The 19,996-nt window shown below is 44.7% G+C and overlaps 1 pseudogene; it reads left to right on the top strand.

The window, feature by feature from the left end:
- Positions 1-27: 27 nt before the first annotated feature.
- Positions 28-7,586, top strand: LOC123043030 (disease resistance protein RGA2-like; annotated as a pseudogene).
- Positions 7,587-19,996: the final 12,410 nt, after the last annotated feature.

Here is a 19,996-nt window from a genome sequence, read left to right as displayed (position 1 = left end):
TGACTCTCTCAACCCCCATTTGCAGCTAGCTAGGCGGCACCGGCAGGACGGCAGGCAGGCGGCATCCATCACCGGCAGGAAGGCAGACCTCCGATGCACAGCAGCAGGTCAGAACCCCCTCCCCTCTCTGTGGCACGATAGGATCAATACCCGAGTTTGGTTGACCACACACAGAAATAAACTACGTAGTAGATCTTTTAAACCATTTTTATTTTTATGTTTGTATACAAATAAAGAAAACGATTATGCTCTGTTTATGCATGTTTCCCCACTCTCCCTCTCCGTGCCTTAATTATATTTCTCTTGTGATTGTAAATTCTTGGCCTGATGCCTGCATCACATTTATACTTGTCTTGTGATTGGAAATTCTCAACAGGTACCCATCCCTGGCCTGCTGTGCTGTGCTGCAACTCAACCCCCCATTTGCAGCAGCAGCAGCTAGGTACTAGGCAGAGGGAAGGCAGCGGCATCCGTCACCGGCAGGCAGGCAGCATCCACGTGCCAACGTACGTGTTATACACACACTCCTCCCCTACGTTTGCAGCTTCCAGCAGCCTATTTACCAACAAATTTCTTTTGATTCCTCAATGCAGGTGCTGCACATCCTTCATCCCTGCGTCCGGCCAGAGGATGGCTGAGGCTGCCCTCGGCACGGCGCAATGGGTGGTGGAGAAGGCGCTAGGCCCCGTTGCAGATGGCTTGCTGGGGGACTTGGTCAGCCAGCAGCAACCTTGGCCTCAACATTGAGGACCTCAGGATGGAACTGTTGCTCGTCAAGGCCACGCTCCAACAAGCTGCCCGCAAGGAGATATGCGGTACGGCCATGGAGGAGCTGCTGCAGAGGCTGCTGGACTCGGCACACAACGCCGAGGACTTGCTGGACGAGCTGGACTACTTCCGCATCCACGACGAGCTATATCATACATACAATGCTGCTGACCAGCACGGCAAGGGTTGCATCTGCAACCTCGCCCTCAATGCTCGACACACCGCCAAAGCTCTTGCCAAACAGCTGTTATCCTTGTCCGCGTACTGCTTTGGTGCCAACACTGGTGGTGATCACCGGCAGGGAGTTGCAAGACAACATGTCAGTTGTTGTGCTTGGCCGGGTGGCAGGCAGAGACTACCTGGCGATTCCTCCTCGCCGCCAAACGCCAATCAGACTGGTCAGGAGCTCAGTGGATGCATGCCAAAGCTTAGTAAACTCCTCCCTTGCTCATCTTCCCCGCATCCACATGTTCATGGTGATGAAGTTGGTGCCAATGCGCAAGAAACACCAATGCATGAGTTTAATAGGGTCGATTTCTCTCAAAGGATGAAGGGCACAGTAGAGCAACTAAAGCTTATGCGCAATGAGGTTACCAAGATTCTGCAAGGTTGTGGCCCTAGAACCATCCCAGACATTGCCCAGAGCCGTCCCATCACCAAAGGTCGAATTGATGAGCCAAAACTGTACGGGAGGGAGACTGTCATGAATAGCATCATACATGATATCACCAAGGGTCAATACTGTACCAAGGGTCTTACTGTGCTTCCGGTTGTTGTTGGTCCTGGGGGAATGGGAAAGACAACTCTGATACAACACATATATCGCAACCAACAGGTGCAGAATCATTTTCCAGTCAGGATTTGGATGTGTGTGTCATTCAATTTCAATCTGGATAAGGTGCTAGAACAGATTGAAGTAGGTACTCGTCCAGTTGAAAGTGAAAAGGAGGGCAGTACAATTGAAGAGTTGATTGAAGAAAGATTGAAATCTAAAAGGTTCTTACTTGTATTGGATGATATATGGCAGATTAGTGATGTGGGTGACTGGGAAAAACTCCTGTCGATACTCAACCAATCACAAGAAAAGGGTTCCATGGTTCTAGTCACAACTCGGTTTCGAGCAATAGCACAGGTGGTTAAAACAACTGGCCATTCAATAGAACTGGATGGTTTAAATTCTGGAGAGTTTAGAAAGTTGTTTCTCACATTTGTCTTTGGCGATGAGCAATGTCCAAGGGACAAACATTTTCTGCTTGAGACCGGAGATAAAATAATGGAAAAACTAAAGGGCTCCCCTCTTGCAGCAAGGACTGTTGGTAGATTGCTAAGTAAAGACCATAGTTTGGGGCATTGGAAAAGGGTCCTAAACAGTAAAGAATGGGAAAAGCAAACCAATGGAATTATGTCTGCCTTGAGGCTTAGCTATGACTTTCTCCCTTTCCATCTGCAGCAATGTTTTTCCTATTCTGCATTAGTTCCTGAAGATATATATCTCAGAAGCTATGATCTCATCAGCCTGTGGATCGGACTAGATATTTTGATACCTAGTGATCAAAATCAAACATTTGAAGATATAGGTTTGAGCAATTTAAATGAGTTAGTCAATTATGGATTTTTCAAGGAAGAAGAAACTGATGGTGGTCAGCGGTATGTTATGCATGACCTACTACATGATTTGGCAATGAAGGTTGCATCGCATGATTGTCTTTGCTTATGTCTCCCTAATGTTGGATCAGTGGTAATTCAGCCACCCAGCCATCACTTGTCTATCAGCACACATGACTTAGGCGAATATGATGCAGTGTCAGGTGAAAAATTAAGAAGTGAATTGGAAGAACTGAAGACAAAATTGAAGGTTGAACATTTGCACACATTGATGTTATTTGGTAAAGTGAATGGAAGTTTTGCAAAGATATTTGGTGATTTTCTTCGGGAAGCAAATGCTCTTCGTGTTCTTTATTTGCTTGACATGATGTATCCCATTGAGTCCATGTTACATAACTTTTCAAGACTTGTCCACCTACGATGCCTATGTCTAGGGACATGTGACAGAGAGATGCATTTACCACTCAACATCTCTAAATTTTATCATTTAAGGGTTCTAGATCTTGAGCCATGGTGTGGGAGTTCTGATTTGCCCAGAGACATGAGCAATCTTGCAAAACTGTGCCATATTCATGCCCGAAGTGATGGTGAGCTTCATTCAGATATTTATAATGTGGGAAAACTTAAACTCTTAGAAGAGTTGAAGGTATTTCGAGTCAATAAAGAAAGTGAAGGATTTGAACCAAAGCAACTAGAGCATTTAAGCAAGCTAAGGGAGCTTGGCATCTACAACCTTGAGAAGATAGATACTGTAGAAGAAGCAGCTCAAGCAAAACTGATTGAGAAAAAATACTTGAAGAGGTTAACATTGAGCTGGGATAGTGAGCGGTCTAGTGTTGAGGCTAGTGTTGAAGCAGCGGTTCTTGAGAGCCTTCAACCTCATGGAGATCTTGAAGTGTTGTGTATTAGAGGACATGGAGGTCTTTCTTCTTCAACATGGCTGGCAGAGGAGTTCGCTGTTGAAGGTCTGCAATCTCTTTATCTGGATGGTGTTTCTTGGGGAGTTTTCCCTTCTTTAGGGAAGGCGTGGGATCTTCATGAATTAAGGTTGGAGAATATGGCCAGACCGAAGGATTTTATCATAGAGAAAAGCTTTTGCAGGCTAACACAGCTTACACTCATTGGCCTAGGAAGTTTTGAAAAATGGCTTTACCCAGCTGAACAAGAGTCTTCCCTGGGTGAACCAGATGCTCATATGTTCCCTCTTTTGCAAGTTCTGGTTATTAGAGAGTGCCCGAAACTCTTGGGGTTGCCTTTCTCAAACCACATTGTTTCCCCAGATTGGTTCCCCAAGCTACAAGAGCTTGAGGTACGCAACTGTCCCGAATTCTTGCCATTGATTCCCATCTCCTGGATCGAAAGTAAGCGTTTTATTACTGTGAAATGTGTAAAGATGCTAAGGGAGTTTGCATACTCAAAATCATACAATGGAGTACAATTGAAGATTATTGGAGAGGCCGATTTGCATAGCATAGACCAAGTGTTAGTTTTTGATAAAGAACTAACACTTCTGGAGTGCCCACCTCTGGAGTTGAAGCACCTTCTGATGCTAACCTCGCTGAGGACATTGATTGTACAAAATTCAGTTGGACTAGTTGGACCACTACGAAGAGGTCAGGGTGATGTGGCATGGCAGCTCCCTGTTGAGGATATCTCTATGCAGAACTTAAATGGTAATAGTGGAGAGGAACTGACAGAGCTCCTCCCCCACCTCCCAAAGCTCTCCAAATTGGATATATGGAAGTGTAAAAATATAAAAAAGCTGGTAGTGGGGGTGGACGTGCAACAAACAACACAAGAAGCATCAGAGATGGGGGGAGGTGAAATAACAGCAGCAGAAGAAGAAGAGGATGATGGGGTGCTGCTCTTCCCAGCTCATCTTTGTGACTCACTACGGGAATTGGAGTTGAGTCACTGCTCACCAACTCTTGTTCCTGGTGGAGGAGGACTCCAAGCTTTGCGATCCCTCCATAGATTAACAATACGGTGGTCCCCAAAGTTTCTATCCACCTCCTTTTCCCGTCACCATTTTCCTTCCTCCCTACAGTTCCTGTACCTTGCAGGTGTGGAAGGCATGGGGATACTGGAGCCCCTCTCAAACCTGTCCTCTCTCACCAGATTAGTATTGAAACATTGTGGAGAGGATCTGAAATGTCAGGGCTTGTGGTCTCTCCTTACCACCGGGGGCCAGCTCAACGAATTAGTGGTCAGGGGTAGCCCTAGATTCTTTGCTGATTGGGATCCCAATCCCAGACGGGCTTTGGGGGATGCTGAGGGAGGTGAAGAGCAACAGACACAACTTGTTTCGTCCACACTGCAGGAGCTCGAGATTGATGACATCTTGGGACTACTTACTGCACCCATCTGCAGCTTCCTCTCTTCCTCCCTCACCAAGCTGGAACTTCATGGGGATGGGCCTGAAGGGATGGAGCGCTTCAGCAAGGAGCAAGAGGACGCCCTTCAGCTCCTCTCCTCCCTCCAGCAACTCGTGTTTTGCAATTTCAGGGACCTTCAACAACTCCCTGCAGTGCTGCGTAACCTTACCAGCCTCAAGAAATTATTTATCAACGGCTGCCCAACAGTCTCGTCGTTGCCCAACGATGGCCTCCCTGAATCACTGCAAGAGCTATATGTCGGATACAACTGCAGCCAGGAGCTAAAACAGCAGTGCAGGGGGTTGAAGGGAGCCATCCCCAAAGTATATGCTGATTCCGAGGTAACACAAAAAATACGTTCTTGTGTTTTTCCACTTTGCCCTTTTCCTGCATTCCTCCTTAATGATGCTGTGTATGTTCCACCGTGCAGGATAATGACTTGGAGTTCCTTCATGCAGTACTTAAATCTTGTCTTCCTTTCTGTACTTAAATCTGGTAAGTATATCTAAATTGGAACTTTACTCCTGCTGTACTTATATCTGATAAGACACAATGTGTGCTGATTGGCCCTGATCTTTCACCACATACTAATAACAGCAATATTTGGGGATTTTTTGTGGAGAAGTGTATGAACTAGGTGAAGTTGATCTATCTAGCAACCAGAAATTAGATAGAATAGATAATTTAGTTGAAGCAAAGTAAATGTGAGAGGAGAAGCAGAAAATAAGATGGGGATTAAGCACATGGGGGTGCACCCAAAATACCTTTCTAATTGAGATTTCTCAGCACCTTTCTTTGATGCAAAGCAGGAACAACATATTTCTGAACTGAACTATAACTGGGCTCCCTCTTGGTTCTAATTTCAGGCGGAGCCATTACATGCAAATTAGCTGCAGGAACCTTCATTAGGGGTGTCCACACCAATATCAGTTATATACACTTCAACTTATACTCAGCACAAAAAAAAAATCCAGTCTTACTCGTGCCATATCAGATTACCATTTTATTCTTCTCAAAGGTAGTGAAACTATTTAAGATTTGTTTCTCAACGCCGCTTTTCTTTCCACAAATCGATAAAATCGGCATCATTATCAGCCAATGCCTTCTGCAAGTCTCTTCTTTTTTCCAACAAAACCTGTGATCACCATTTGTTTTTGTTATGTGTGCAGGTGTTTGTTCGATCATATAGGCTTCTTCATATCTTGCATTTATATTTGGGTTATTGTTATTCATCAAGACGTGGCAGTCTACTCCCCTGTTTTGGGTGTCACGATCAAAATAGCAGTAGGACATCAGTATGGAATAAATGAGCCTTCAGGGCAAGCTACTGATATTAAGGTGATTTTTTCTTTTCATATACTGCTATGTTGCTGTCAGTACCAGGTGTTCTTGCATTTCTAATTTCTGTTGGCTTGCTGTTCAGGTGTTCTTATGTTTGGTGGGCTTTGAAGCCACTTGTGTTTACATTTTGTCCAAAACTCATGAAGACTGAAGGTATGCCTGGAAAATCATCAGTTTTAGGGATCAAAGGATCATCTGGCATAATTATGAAAAACAGTGAATTGTCAGTGTTTTGCTTCTGATCATGTGTGCAGTTTTCCATCCAGGTATACTTGCAGCTGACAGGTTTGCCATCCAGGTATACTTGCTGCCGATCAGGCTTCCTGTACTAACTAACAAGTGACTCCTCTGTGCAGACAAACAAGCCATAAGTGAATGGCTTATTGTTATTATTTCCTTAAGCCCCAAATACTAGAAGATGCAGCTTATTAACGAAAGCTTGCACTGCAAAGGTAAGAAGGGATTATTTGAATGGCTGTTCTGAGTACCAGAAGAGGGACATAATTAGCTATAACTGAATGGCTGTTTGAATTTTGCAGGTGTGACGACTTACTGGAGAAGGACCGCTATACACCTTCTCGATGACTCCAGCGCTGCAGAGGTTCATTCATGTGAGGTAAATAGGCCCCAGTGAACTTCATCTCTGCAAGATAGCTACATGTTCTTATCAGCTGGGTATATCTGAAGCCTGTCAGCCTTGTTATGCCACTTAGAATTAAATTGCTGCAATGAGTAGGTCCATATTGTGTGTGCGATGGTTAGTATTTCGGTCATTCGGTATTAGTGTAGGTTGTGTAGGACAAAATATTCTAGCGCTGACCGGCAGAACCATGACAGTTACTTACACATTCCCCTCTTTGTCAGGAACAACCAGATCTGAAGAAATTGACGCTTGTCATGTTGTTAACTGAAGAAATGGACACCCAGCGGTTGGCGCCAAACTGGGCCATCGTCGACCATCCGATCTTCATCTAGCGACAACCTACCGCATCAGAAGACACTTGCCATGCTGTTAAACTGAAGAAATGGACACCCAGCGGTAGGCACCAAACCGGGCCATCGTCGACCGTCCGATCTTTATCTAACGACAACCTACCACTTCAGAAGACACTTGTCATGTTGTTAACTGAAGAAATCAACAAGCGGTTGGCGCCAAACCAGGCACATTAATTGTTGACCAACCGACCTTCATCTAATGACAACTTACTGCCTCGCCCTGAGTTACGACACACCGCCACCCTTGATCGCGCATCCAACAAAACAGCTCTGAAGACTGGAGCTGTCGCAATTTGAATTACCTTCTGCTGCCTCCTTGTTGACCTGCCTTACTTTAGCATTAAAAGTTTATCCTTTCCAGTGGTTGTAATGGGTATAAAACCCCGGATCTGAGAGCCCTGGGGCTCATCTTCCTGAACTTGGCGTAAACCCTGCGCTAGCATAAACGCCGGTCCTCTATTCGCTATATATTGTTTCTCTTGCGGTCATCCTCTGAATTCACCTACTTGGGTACTTGGTGTGATCTGCGAGTGATTAGTTTTGTGAACTACTCCCTCCATAAACTAATATAAGAGCATTTAGACTACTATTTTAATGATCTAAACGCTCTTATATAAGTTTACAGAGGGAGTAGTTGGGTATTGTTACTCCTATTCAGTGCTCCTGCTTGCTGATGCTCATCCACATGTACGCATGAGGATACCTACCTACCTAGCGAAATGACGAGCTTGTTCTTCTCGGCCAAGCAATCCTGCTCTCATCTCATCCGGCAGCTTCAAGTCATGTTGGTGTGAGTTGGAATTTATATATCTGTAAGAGGGCTGAACTGTAAAATGTACAAATAATATAGATAGAGAATAGAAAGATGGATCGAGATGAGATCTAGAAAATTCCCCATCCATCGCCTCTGCCTCTCTCTCTCTCCGTTCTTCAACCTAGCTCACTCAAATCTGCATGATTTTCGTATGAGATTCAATATGGCACCAGAGCAGGTTCTTTCCTGCGTGTTCCACCCGGAATTTTAAGCGAAGATTGGCCGCCGACGAGGTGCTGTGTCGCCGTACTCTGGAGCTTGCGGTCGCTGCAGTCGTGTGTTGTGGTGTGGTCTCTCCGAATCCCCGTCTTCATCCCTGCTGCAGTCCGCCGTCCGGCCCGGCCATAGGTCTGCAGCGCTGCTCCGGTTTGGTGAGTGGTTTGCGGCAAAGTCAATTTCATCCCCAAAGTGCCATCGTTCTTCCTGGTACCTATCACCCCAATAGCTAGTTCATCTCCAAGTTTGTTTTTTGGCTGCTATTCTCCTGCGTGAGATCTCCATCACAAGCAGTGGAGAAGCCAAGTTAAATCAGGCTCGTGTACTACAGCAAGTAGCACCTTGCGTGGTGAGTCTTACAATTGTTGAGTGTGCTTGGGGTGTGCTTTTGCATTGGAAATGTCAGAACAATCTAAAGACAAGTCAGGGGATGCAAGTATAGAAAAAATGTATGAAATTTTCAGTAAATTGCTTGAGCAGCAGCAGCTTAAAGCAGTCCCAGAGACAGTTAAGTATGCCCTGGAACCAAATCCAGTGAGGTTGTCAGGTCCTGGCAACTATGTTAGTTGGGCACGCCATGCTCAATTGATACTGAGTTCCCATGACTATGAGTACCTGCTTGTTGATGATGAAGAAAAGCAGAAAAGTGGTGATACTCACACAAGACAGATCAATGATAGAGTTCTAGTATGGCTGTTGGGAAGCATGGATCCAATTGTGCGACAACAGGTCGAAATAATGTCATCCGTGTCTGAAGTGTGGACCGCCTTGGAGAACCAATTCGCTGGGAAATCAAACAAAATGCAGGCAACCCGCGTTATGGAGGAATTAACTCATCTAAATCAGGGCACAAAGTCTGTAACAGAGTATGCTGGTGAATTGAAACGGTTGTACAGGGACCTGCACTACTATCATCCTTTTCAAGCAGTTGACAAGAGAGATCTAGCCATTCATCACAAATGGTTTGAGACGATTGTGGCCAAGCTGTTTCTAGATGGACTAAACCAGGAGCTTAACCTTCGGCGACAACTTATATTCTCTCAACCAGAATGGCCAAGTCTCGATGATATTATTTCCAGTGTGCTTGAGGAAGAAACTCGGTTGGCTCAACCTAAGGAGGATGATCTGAAATGTGCAGATGATCGTGCGGCTTTATCTATGCAATACCGCCGTACTCCCAGGCCCTTTGGCAAGATAGACAAAAACAAGTTGCTTTGTGATCATTGTAAAAGAAAAGGACACACAAAGGATGGATGTTTTGAGCTGCATGGATATCCATCTTGGTGGGAAAAAGGAAAACCTCGGACAAGGGGAGTTCAATGTGTGAATAGAAGGCAAGCTAACCACACCACGTCTCTACGGGGGCCACCAGTGGTAGATGTACGAGCTCTTGAGGAGTTCAACTCCAAGCTTAAACTCTCAGAAAGCTCATCTTCCTCGCAAGGCACCTCTAAGGTTGATTCCAATCTAATTGCCACTTCTCACCAAGGTATGAACCTTTATCAAGCGAACACTACCACCAAATCAAAACCTTGGATTATTGATACAGGAGCTACAAATCATATGACAGGGGATTCAGACTTGTTTGTATCTTATACACCTTGTTCAGGTAAAGACAAGGTTCGTGTAGCGGATGGATCCATGGCATCTATTGCAGGACGAGGATCCATCCGGTGCACCAAGTCATTGTCTTTACCTCATGTTCTACACGTTCCCAAGTTCCCAAGTTCCCAGTGAACCTATTATCTGTTAGCTCTATGAATAAATCTCATGGTTGTAGAAGCTGGTTTGATCCTACGTGTTGTGCTTTTCAGGAGCTAGGGACTAGGAGACAATTGGGGACTGGGACCGAGCATGAAGGACTTTATTATCTTGATGATGGAACTGATGAAGTGGCTTTTGTATCATGTTTGTCTTCCTGTCAAGAGTTATTGTTGCATCACCGCAGGCTTGGGCATCCTTCCTTTGCTGTTTTATCCCGTGTTTATCCTGCTTTATTTAATTTATGTCCTAAAGAGGCTCTGGTATGTGATGCTTGTGAGCTAGCTAAACATACTAGGGGCACTTATCCTAGTATTGGTCTTAGAAGTGAAAAACCATTTGAAAGAATTCACTCCGATGTTTGGGGAACCTGTGAGGTTCACTCAGTTTCTGGGCACCGGTGGTTTGTCACCTTTATTGATTGCTTTAGTCGGTACACTTGGCTCTATCTTCTGAAGCATAAGAGTGATGTATTATCTGTTTTCAAAGACGTGTGTGCCCTTATTAAAAATAAGCATGCAGCTACTGTTAAAATTCTACATACGGACAACGGTACAGAATATGTCAATCATGAGTTTGAATTGTTTCTTGCTTCGAATGGCATTGAACATCAGACGTCATGTGTTAATACACCAGAGCAAAATGGTGTTGCTGAACGTAAAAATAGGCATTTGCTCGAAGTTGCACGTTCATTGATGTTTACAATGAATGTGCCCAAATTCCTTTGGGGCGAGGCAATTAAAACTGCAACTTACTTGATAAATCGCATGCCTCTTCGTGTTTTAGGTTACAAAACTCCTGCTGAATGCCTTTTAAATTCTAATGAATTTGTGGTTCCTCCAAAAGTCTTTTGGAGTGTTTGTTTTGTGCATGACTATAGAAATTCAGTACGGAAACTAGATCCTCGTGCTCTTAAATGTGTGTTTATGGGTTATTCTCCCTCAAAAAAGGGCTATAGATGTTGGTGCCCTTCAGAGCATCGTTTTTTTGTGAGCATGGATGTAACTTTCCGTGAAAATGAACCATATTATGAATCAAATGTTGGGTCTGGTACTTCATTGTCACCACCTGATGAGCAGCAAGAAAGGGTAAATGAAGGGCCTGTCCTTGTTCTTGCTCCCACTTCTGGTGATCCTCTGTCTACTAATAGCACTCGAAATCAGGGGGAGGAAAATGATGGTGTTAGTGATGATAACTCTTGTCATGGAGACGAGGATGATGGCATAGGACACTTATCATTTCCATCTCAAGATGAGGAGTCTCAAATGCGTGAGGACCCAGGTACCAATACTATCACTTCTGATTCCGTAACTCCTACGAGTACATCAGGGCAGAGTGATAATCAACCTTCTACTCCTGTAGACACTTTACCTATTGCCTTACGAAGACCAACTAGAACCCAAAATGCACCAGGATATCTTAAAGACTACAAACATGATATAGCCAATTACATCTCCTACAAATATTGTAGTCCGTCCCTCCAAACTTTTATTGCTTCTCTAGATCTTACTTCCATACCAAAAGACTGGAAAGTTGCCTTGAAAGACCCCAAGTGGAAGGATGCAATGCTGGATGAGATGAGAGCATTGGAAAAAAATAAAACTTGGGAGCTCGTGGATCTACCTCTAGGCAAGCAACCGGTGGGATGCAAATGGGTGTTTACTATTAAGCACACGCCAGAGGGTAAGATAGACAGATATAAAGCACGCCTTGTAGCCAAGGGGTACACGCAGACTTATGGTATAGACTATGATGAAACCTTTGCACCTGTGGCAAAGATGAACTCTGTGAGGACTCTCATATCTTGTGCGGTTAATTTTGATTGGAGCATCTACCAGATGGACGTAAAAAATGCATTTCTTCATGGAGATCTTCATGAAGAGGTGTATATGCAAATTCCACCAGGTTTTGATTCCAGCCGTAATACAGGAAAAGTATTATGCCTACATCGTTCCTTGTATGGGTTAAAACAATCACCAAGGGCGTGGTTTGATCGTTTTAGACAAGCTATGTTGAAAAGAGGCTATCGACATAGCAACGCTGACCACACATTATTCTATAAACATGCTAATAACAAGGTAGCAATCCTGATAGTTTATGTTGATGATATTGTGATGATAGGCAATGATACCGAGGAAATTGTTGGCCTGAAGCATCATCTCGCACAGGAATTTGAAGTGAAGGATCTAGGACACTTGAGGTACTTCCTTGGCATAGAAGTCTTGCGTGGTCCAAAAGGTATATTTTTGACACAAAGGAAGTACATCTTAGACCTGCTCAAAGAAACTGGCATGTATAGTTCAAAACCGGCTACTACTCCCATTGAACAGAATCACAAATTAAGTAGTGATTTAGGGAATCCGGTTAATAGAGAACGCTATCAGAGACTTGTGGGTAAGTTGATTTATCTTTCCCACACTCGTCCCGATATTGCATTTGTCGTAAGCGTTGTGAGTCAATTCATGCATAACCCAAGAATGGCTCATCTGGATGCTGTTAATAGAATCCTACGGTACCTTAAAGGGTGCCCAGGAAAAGGACTTCTCTACACAAAGCAAGGGAATTTACAAGTTGAGTGTTATGCAGATGCGGACTGGGCTGGTTCTCTAGATGATCGGCGATCCACTTCTGGTTATTGTGTATTTGTTGGGGGAAATTTAGTCTCTTGGCGAAGTAAAAAACAAAATGTGGTAGCTAGGTCAACTGCCGAGGCTGAGTTTAGATCCATGGCACATGGCCAGCTATTATGGCTGCAGATTCTTCTAACTGAACTAAGGTTATGTCAGAGTAAGCCTTTGATGCTTTACTGTGACAACAAAGCAGCAATTGATATTGCGAATAATCCAGTGCAACACGATCGTACTAAACATGTTGAAGTTGACCGTCATTTCATCAAAGAGAAACTGGATAGAGGAGTGGTTTGTATGCCATATGTGACTTCAGCAAATCAGGTAGCAGATGTTCTAACAAAAGGTCTATCAGAAAAGTTGTTCTCTATCTTTTGTAGCAAGATGGGTCTATCTGATGTGTTTGCCCCATCTTGAGGGGGAGTGTTGGTGTGAGTTGGAATTTATATATCTGTAAGAGGGCTGAAGTGTAAAATGTACAAATAATATAGATAGAGAATAGAGAGATGGATCGAGATGAGATCCAGAAAATTCCCCATCCATCGCCTCTGCCTCTCTCTCTCCGTTCTTCAACCTAGCTAACTCAAATCTGCATGATTTTCGTATGAGATTCAATACATGTCCTTCACTTGTATCCTGGAAGATATGTAAGCCGTTGTTGTTGTTGTTGTTGTTGTTGGCTTCAGTAGGTGGTGAGAAGGAAGAAGTGGGAAATAGCTATTTGACAAATGCTGCTCTGCTCATCTCCCCTGCTTCTCAAGCATACAAACCTGATGTATATGCTGGAAGGTTGTCTGTCACCGCCTCTGTTGATTGTTATAGCAAGTCCATGATCTTTCACAAAAGTTCGTGATGCAACGGCTGGCTGGAGATTTCATTCTTTTTTTTCCTTTGCAACGGCTGACTTTGTATGCTGGAAGCGTGTTGACACCGGATTTTGGCAAGGTACAAAAGGCAAGTAAGATGGCATCAAGTGAAAGAGTTTTCAGCATGAAAAGTTTCAAGTCGCCGAGTGGAATAACTTTGATGTTTAAGTCATCGACATCCGACCTCATCTTAGGGGCCGAAACTGTACTCCGAGTGGCAGAATTTAGTGCTCCGAGTGCTTTTCAGCCGATTACGCCTTCAAGACGACCTCAGATGAAGTAACACTCTAAAGGAATTGTTTTCGTCTCGTCGAGGCAATCAATTTTGATATATAGATCATTTCAATCCGAGTTCGTATGCAAAAGTTAGAGGCAATACACTGCAGACCGAATCTAAACGGAAATATGGCGCGAGGTACCAGACACCCTGTCTGATGGGTTGCGCGAGCAATTCGGACCTCAAGAAGGCCTTGAATCGAAAAACCTACAACACAAGAAAGTTTCGTCTCGTCAAGCCGATCAATTTTCATATATAATTCTTCTCAATCCAAGGTCGTATGAGACCTGGGGAGACAAATCAAGATCAGGCTATGTTTTCGATCGAGTGAAAAGTTTACCATCCGAGTGAAAACTTACCGGTCGAGTGAAAGCTTACCTTTCAAGTAAAAACTTACTGGTCGAGTGAAAGCTTACTTTTCGAGTGAAAACCTACCGATCGAGTAAAAGGTCGAGTGAAAACGTACCGATCGAGTAAGAGGTCGAGTGAAAACCTACCGATCGAGTAAAAGGTCGAGTGAAAACCTACCGATCGAGTAAAAGGTCGATCGAGTAAAAGGTCGAGTGAAAACTTATCGATCGAGTAAAAGATTGTCTTCCGACTGAAAATGTGGTCATCATCCGAGTGAAAGATTGTCTTCCGAGTGAAAATATAATCATCCGAGTGAAAAAGTCCAGTCGGACCATCCGAGTGAAAGACTCTAATATCCGAGTGGATGAGCTCAAATCCGAGTGAAACTGAACATGTGCCCAAAAGTTTATCAAGATGATCTCGGATGGAGAAGTGTTCAATACAGAAGTTGTGCGTATCGTAAAAAAGGTGAAATTTGGTTTTGGAGTCATCATCATCAGAGATAGCATATGGCATGCAAATTCACTATGAGACTCGGATAATCCAGTCTGCTGCCAGAACGAATCCGACTGGAACGTAAAGATGGCTTCGTGGAGTATTCAAGATGGCCTTATTTGGAAAAGTGATCAACATAAGAGTTGTTCGTCTCGTCGAGGCGCACAAGTTTGATATTTGGACCGTCTTGATCGGAGATCACATGCAAGCTCGAAGGCCCGCGCAAGGAGGAAGACAGAAGTTGGGCCAGATTCAGACTGAATCCGAGTTGGAATAGAACTAGAACTCTAGGACGTGAATTGATGTAATTTTCTTGTAAGGAAATCCTAGATGAATCCTTTACTTGTACGGGAAGTCCAGCCGCCTCTTATATATGTTGGGGGTGACGCCCGATTGAACAACACCAATCGAACCAATCAATCTATTACATTTTGTCCAAAACTCATGAAGACTGAAGGTGTGCCTATTTATAAATAACACTAGTTTATTATGTTGTTCCATATCGGTATAACATTAATATGTAAATTACCTTTATTAAGAGTGAATCAGGTTGTCGATTAATGCCAGGAATTTACTTGGTGACCCCAACTATTTACATGTGAAACCTGCCTATCTAGTGATGAGACTGTAAGTACCTTGCCCTGGTATAATTTTTACCTATTTCAGTCAGACATGCATGTAGTGTCAGTAGCTAACCTCAGTTATGATGTTTGCTCCGTTTTGTAGATGAATCTCCTCGGAAGCAAGATATTGAGTTGGGGGAAAGGTGTGGTTGACCGAGACAGTCTTCTTCCACTGCAATAGCCAGACGAGATTGGTGCTGTTCGGCGCATGCAGTTTTGAGTTTTAACTGTCAACTGTTGCTTGTGACATCTTTGATACAGTGTGCCAAATCCATCTTAACCGCATGCTGGTCACTGTGGAATTGCTGCAGCCATTGCCATGTTGCATATGATATTTTCGAAGGTATCCCCATGCTGCTGCGGCATTTGTGCAAGAAAAGGATAAAGGTCATGTCTAAATATTCAGATCCGCTTCGTTTTAATCACACGGAGGGATGATGCTTTTGTACTAACCAACAAGCAACTCATCTGCGCAGGCCATAATGGCAAACAAGCTGACAGCCTTTCATCACCTAAAATTGACACTGCAATGGTAAGAAGGAGGCTATGTATGTCTGCTCTGTGTAGAATGGCGCTATGAATAATCAGCAGACTGAATGGCTGGTCGTATTTTGCAGGTGTAAGTAATTGGTGAAGGTTTTGTACTCTTGGTTCTCACCAAGAACTGCAACTCCAGCAGAACGTTTATTCATGTGAAGTAATAAGGCCACGGTGAAATGCAACTCTGCAAGAAGTACACTAGCTTAGCTAACATGTTCTTATTAGTAGCTTAACTGACTTGAAAACGTTTCAGAATTGGAGTGCTGGCAAGGACGGTGATGAGTTGAATTGCAAGTCTGCAGAATAAAAATGCTTGCTGGAGCCATGCTAAGGAAGAAGAAGCCTTTCCTAAGGCTACAGCACAAGTGCAGCCTGCAGCTAAGTATATCTGAAGCCTGCCGTTTCATGATGTCTTTCAGAATTAAACTGTTGCGACAAGTACGTCATTCACATTCATACCATGTGTGCGATGGTTAGTATTTCGGTCATTTATTCAGTATTAGTGTAGCAGACAATATTGTGACCCTGACCAGCAGAACCATGCCAATTAATTACTTGCACAAATCCGTGTCAGGAACAACCAGACTCCATCATCGTCTGAAGAAATCGACACTTGTCATGTTATTAACTGAAGAAATCGACACTCAGCGGTTATCTTCATCAAATCTATCAGCAACTTACCGCTTTCCCTGGAGTTACTGTTAAATGTAATTTTAGTTTTTGTATACCGTATAGTATTGTATACGGATACCTGCACCTTGTACAACTTGGCTTCCAAGCCAACTCGGCTTCCAAGCCATCTATATTAACATGCAACCGGTGTGGACTCAAGCACTGTTCCCGTCATCACGTTTTTCATGGTACCAGAGCCCCTCCTCCCGTGACCTAGCTGCCGCCGCCGCCGCCGCTCTCCAGCTGCCGCCGCCGCCGTAGACAAACAAAACTCGCCGCCGCTGCTGCCTTCAAGCCGCCGCCGCCGCATCAACAACCAAACAAACAACCTCGCCGCCGCTGCTGTCTTCAAGCCGCCGCCGCCGCATCAACAACCTAGACAAACAACCTCGCCGCCGCTGCTGCCTTTAAGCCGCCGCCGCCGCATCAACAACCGAACAAACAACCTCCGATCTGATCTAACACCATGAGCTCGTCGACATCAACTTCAGCCCTGGCCGCTGCCCTCGGGAGCCCTCCAACTCAGCTTCTGACGCGAGATAACTTTCTGCTATGGCAAGCCCTCATCGTTCCGGCGTTCCGTGGCGCCAATGTTATGGGCCTTCTCGATGGCTCCGACCGTGCTCCAGCCAAGATCATCGAGTCTGATGGCTCCAATGGGACGAAGATCGAAGCTGAAAACCCTGCGTATGTGGCCTGGATTGCTCGGGACCAACAGGTGTTGCGTTTTCTTCTGAATTCGCTTTCTCCAGAGATTCTGTCGCATGTTCTAGGCATGGATACTACTGCTTCGGCGTGGACTGCCGTTAACACTATGTTCAAAACAGCATCTCGCACCAAGGCTCAACATCTGCGTGAGAAGCTCAATGACACCAAGAAACTGACAATGACTGCTAATCAGTACTACACCAAGATGAAAGGCTTCGCTTCCGAGCTTTCAGCACTTGGAAAACCGATTGGAGATGATGAGCTCCTAGGTTACCTTCTGCATGGTCTGGACAAAGGTGAATACAACTCTCTTATCACCACAGTTCATGGAAACCCTAGCACCACCATAGATGAATTTTATGAGCAGTTATGTGGATATGATATGCGCAATGGAGTTGAAGAGAATGGCTCATTTATTTCCTCTGCAAATCTGGCTCGTCGGGGCTATGAGCGCTCACGTGGTCGCACTCCAGCTCCACGTGGTTACTCACCTCCTCCTCCTCTCCGTGGTCGCAGCCCTGACAGTGGTGGTTCCTACCATGGAGGGGGTGGTGGTGATCGATACCGTGACAATGATGATGACCGCGGTTGGCGTCGTGATGAACGCCGCAATGATGACCGTGGTTGGCGCCGTGATGACCGTAGAGATGATGACCGTGGTTGGCGTCGTGATGATCGTAGAGATGATGATCGCCGTGGAGACCGGCGTGATGATCGCCGTGATAGGCGTAATGATGGTGGTGGACGTCGCCCAGATCGTACCCCTACCAAGTATGTTGACACTGATTGTCAGATTTGCAAGAAGCATGGACACCCTGCTAGTGATTGTTGGTGGCGTTATGCTGATGACAAGAAAAAGAGAGATGATGTGAGAGAAGATGCAGAAAAGGGGGCACTTCTTGCTGCTGCCCCATATGGTGTTGACACAAATTGGTATGCTGATTCTGGAGCCACCGATCACATCACTAGTGAGCTGAACAAGCTTCTCATGACAAATATTGAGGAAAATGGAGCTTGGAGGTCGAGCTTGGAGAGGAGAAAGCTTAAGTAGAGTGGCTCGGGCATTCCATCGAACACCTCGTGTGCATAGGAGGTGAGCTAGAGCACCACAAAGCTCTCCCCTCGCCGGTCACGAAAAACAGAGCAGTGGGAGTGCTCTGCTCGCGGGCGAGAGGTATATATAGGCAACTAATTGGTCCCGGTTCGTGGCAAGAACCGGGACTAAAGGGCAGCCTTTGGTCCCGGTTCAAGCCACCAACTGGGACCAATGGTGGTGGGCCAGGAGCGAGGCCCATTGGTCCCGGTTCGTCCCACCAACCGGGACCAATAGGTCCAGTCGAACCGGGACCAATGGCCCACGTGGCCCGGCCGGCCCCCGGTGCTCACGAACCGGGTCCAATGCCCCCATTGGTCCCGGTTCTAGATTGAACCGGGACTAATGGGCTAACCTAGCCTGGACCATTGCCCCCTTTTCTACTAGTGTTGCCAAGAACTCAGGATGCACTTTTCAGTCTGTTTACGTCTGCATATTAAAATCAGCCCAGCGTCGTCTTAGTGTGTATATATGGGTAGGAATAGGTTTCCTGGGGTCGCGAAGTTGGAATTTGCAAAGACTTCCTTTGTGTATTGTTTTCGTTAAGCGAATGAGGTAGCAGATAGCCTAGCTAGAAATTCTCTTACCATTAGATCTTCGGGATTTTGGGATAGTTCTATCCCGGACTTTATTTCTCCTCTTTTTGTGAATGAATTGTCTATTATGTGAGGAATAAAGTCTATTCGCTGTCAAAAAAAAGTTGGGGATGATGGCGGCATCGCGTCAGAATAAATCTTCTCCAGATTCTCATCCACCTCGGTATCCATGACGTCACCGGAGAACGGGGAACTTCGTATTCTTGTTGGTGTTGTGCGCCGGTGGGATTTGTGCGTCCATGCATGGTCGGCTAAGCGGCGGCGATGACCACGCCGGGGACCTTTTATACTCCAGCGCCGCAGCGAGATTTGGGAGGTTTGTTTAGGAGTGGGTCGACATCCACTGCTTCTTCGGTTTGTGTTGCCAGCGGCTTTTGTCACGGAACGCATCAACCGGATCCCATAAGGTGATGATTTGTCATGGCCGGCTGCGATGGTGCTTCCTCGGCCTTGGGTGAGATGAATTCATCCCTCTATTTTCCTCGGCGGTGCTCCGGTGGCTTCAGTTTAGAGGAGAATGATGGTGTTGCTTTTGCTTGGATCTTCAAGGACTAATTTGTATTATTTCTTTTTCGAGTGTCCTTTTTGCAATGTTTCCGGGAAAAGCGTCCCTGTGGTTTGTTCTCGTGTGATGTTATGTGCGGTTTAGTAACTGTTTTCCCATATAATGGATGCGTGACTAGTGTATAAAAAAAAGCTCCATCTTAGTGTGTCACCTAAACAAATTTCTTTGACTCACTCATACTAATAAATCAAACAACGACATATTTTGTTCTCAAAATTTCCACACATAATTTTTGATAGATACCAATCAAAAGGATGAAGACTAAAATGGCTTATCATTTGAATTCTTTCAAAATAAAAATCAAACAAAGATTACCTTTTCCCCTCCGAATTTAGTCTCATTTGTACCCTCTACAATAGCTAGCTAACCTAACGCACCAAGGCGCTGGCTTAAAATCATTAGCAATTTGAAATGACAAAAATGTCACTATTGCAGCAAGCAACAACTTCTATTTATATGGACAAACCAGTGTGTAGAGGTGGCTGCAAAAAACAGGAATGCTACTGTATCATACCAAGTCTTGGTACCCTTGTCTTAATTTATCTTTTGTTATTAACTGTTGTTGTGTATGATGCCAACTTGATTAAGAGTGGAACCATATGTTAAATAATTATTTTATTAGTTTTCTTGAGACAAATGTATTAGTTAGGTGACGGCAAATCAAATTATGGCCGGCAGCAATACGGGCAAAATTTAGTCCATTAGCA

Source organism: Triticum aestivum, chromosome 2B, assembly GCF_018294505.1.
Source record: "Triticum aestivum cultivar Chinese Spring chromosome 2B, IWGSC CS RefSeq v2.1, whole genome shotgun sequence".
NCBI lineage: Eukaryota > Viridiplantae > Streptophyta > Magnoliopsida > Poales > Poaceae > Triticum > Triticum aestivum.
The sequence above is the reverse complement of the archived record's forward strand: the minus strand, read 5'-3'. Positions and strand labels throughout refer to the sequence as shown.